This window comes from Mus caroli, unplaced genomic scaffold (assembly GCF_978045245.1).
Source record: "Mus caroli unplaced genomic scaffold, Mus_caroli_1 scaffold_16, whole genome shotgun sequence".
NCBI lineage: Eukaryota > Metazoa > Chordata > Mammalia > Rodentia > Muridae > Mus > Mus caroli.
In genome coordinates this window covers 62559109-62561423 of record NW_028227271.1, presented here as the reverse complement: position 1 = coordinate 62561423, position 2315 = coordinate 62559109, and the positions used below count along the sequence as shown (strand labels likewise).

Genomic DNA, 2315 nt, shown 5'->3' with positions numbered 1-2315 from the left:
ACCAGACAATTGGCTTGCTCAGGTAACTATTTTTGGCAAAGAACAAGAGATATAAAATGTGAGTGAAAACATTCCAGAAGATTAAAATACACATTCACGTCTCGCCTGGGCGATTCTCTTCTAGACTTATCCATGTGGGTGGATTCCATGACCCCAGGTCCATCAGAGTATACTCCTGATTCCCTTTGCCTTCCCAAACTTTTGATTTGAATTTGGTCAGAAATGAAACAAGTATAGCTTAGTCACTGTGCCATTGGTTCGGAAAAGCCTAATGTCTTATCTTGAGCATGTGGCAACCTTCATTCTATGTGCCTGCCCTTGAACAACACGTGGTTGGCCATTACTACTTGACACTTGATGGCCATAATCAACATTTTAATACCTCTTCCTTCTTCTCCCAGCATTCACCTCTCTACCTAGATATTTGCTTGATGAAGTTACCTGCCCTTTTTCTAGGGACAGTAGGGGTTAGCTGGGGATGGTAGTGGTGGTGTCTCCTAGACACAAAAGTCTTATTGCTCTGTACACAAAGCAAACTGGATGTGGGTGAGTTGATGTCAAAAGCTGACATCCTCAAACAAAACTGACCTTCTGGACACAGCCTTCTCTTGCAGGTATATTCTCTTGAATGCTTCCTGCTGGACAATACACAGGCTATACGATACCCATGCAGATGAGCTGCCCAAGGCTACTACTGGCTTGACAGCAGAGGCTTTGTAGATTCTCTTCCTTTTCTCACTCCCACACTCAGACAAACATGCTTGGAAAAGTTCTTATAACCTGTGAGTATTTTCCTCATCTGCTTCTGTTCTGGGTGATGGTGAGGTCAGTATTTAGGAACCGTAGCCATCCCCTGCTTAATCCTTAGTCTCTACCAGGAAACTGCATTTGCAGCCCCAGCTACCCAGTTTCTCTGCTCCAGGTCCAAGGCCAGCTAAGTAACTGATTAACTCCTTCATCATCTCTACAGCCTTTCCTTTTTTTTTTTTTTAAATCTTGCTTCATTATAATAAAATTGAAAAATATAAATTTAACCTTTATAAATCAGTGCTAAGTGTAACTTTGCCTTTAATCTACTCCACTCCTGTCAAAGGTAGGAAGAACAATTAATAATTTTATGTTTTGTTTACAGTACTGTAAACTCGCAGCAGTTTTAATCTCCTTAGACAAAATTGGACCAAAAGTTGTCTCAAGTTGAAAGTTTTGCTGCTGTGTAGTGGTTGTTTCTGGAAACGGTTCCTTTTTAGTAGCATGCATCTGTTTATTTACATCTGGTCTTGGATCGGCTTAGAAACTTTTATGGGAGGAAAGTAGAGGCTAACAGGTTTAGGCACTGAGCCATGAACTTCCTCCTCCTCACTTACACAATGCATGTAGCTGCATAAGGGCATGCATACGTGTGAGCAGATATAGTGACAGTAGCTTTATTTTGTTAAAGATACTTTTTTTTTTTTTTTTACTTCGTAGTGAATGATTGGCAGCTCATTATGAAAATAAAAAAGCATAGGTGAGGTTTCCACAAGACCCCAGAGCTCTTTAAAATAGAAACACATGAAACTGCTTCTTGGGCAATGCCTGTCAATCCAGAGCCATTCAGGTTTCATGCAGGGAGTGGTTTGTTTTATCTGGTTCTTCGTGGTAGAGGCAACTCTCCCAATGAACTGAACAGGACTCCACTTTTTCAAATGAAGCATCTTTCAGTTCCCTGAAAAAGTTTTCTGAGGCCATAGCTTTAGGGGAGGGGAATGTTGATGCTGTAAGGCTGAGAAGAGAGGCATTAAAATGACCATATGGCCCTGCCCCTAGAGACTCTCGAGTTGCTGCTATGTCACATGTTTGTCAGCAGGTGGCAGAGAGGAGACAGGCTTGCCATCTGAATGATTAGTAAACTTACATTCCCTGAGAAAAGCAAACTTTAGATGACTACCAGGCATCTACCACCTGACTGGCTCCCAGGGTGGGGAGCAAGCCAGAGACTAGAAGAACCTCAGGTAAGAGTGAGTCTGAGACAAATGACCCTCACATGGGGCTACAGTGGGCCCTGGGGCAAGGAGTGAGGACAAGACAACCAGACCAGTGCCATGGGGCCAGGACACAGAGCTAGCCTGAGATGACTACCAATCCAACTCTATACAGGTCTCGGGTACAGACCACGCCTGAGATGACTCCTGTCTGGTACTATAATTCACAAGCTGGGTATAGCATTCCTGAGAACACTCCTGAGGTGACCCCAGGCACTCAAAGACCCCCTGGCTTTACTAAGAGAAGCAAGTCAGTGGTGGAGAAATGGAAGAGAAACAAGGATGTGAGCACAG

At 43.5% G+C, this 2315-nt stretch overlaps 1 pseudogene; it reads left to right on the top strand.

Moving 5' to 3' along the window:
* The first annotated feature begins 1795 nt into the window (after positions 1 to 1795).
* On the top strand, positions 1796 to 1897 carry LOC115029491 (small nucleolar RNA SNORA17; annotated as a pseudogene).
* The last annotated feature ends 418 nt before the right edge of the window (positions 1898 to 2315 follow it).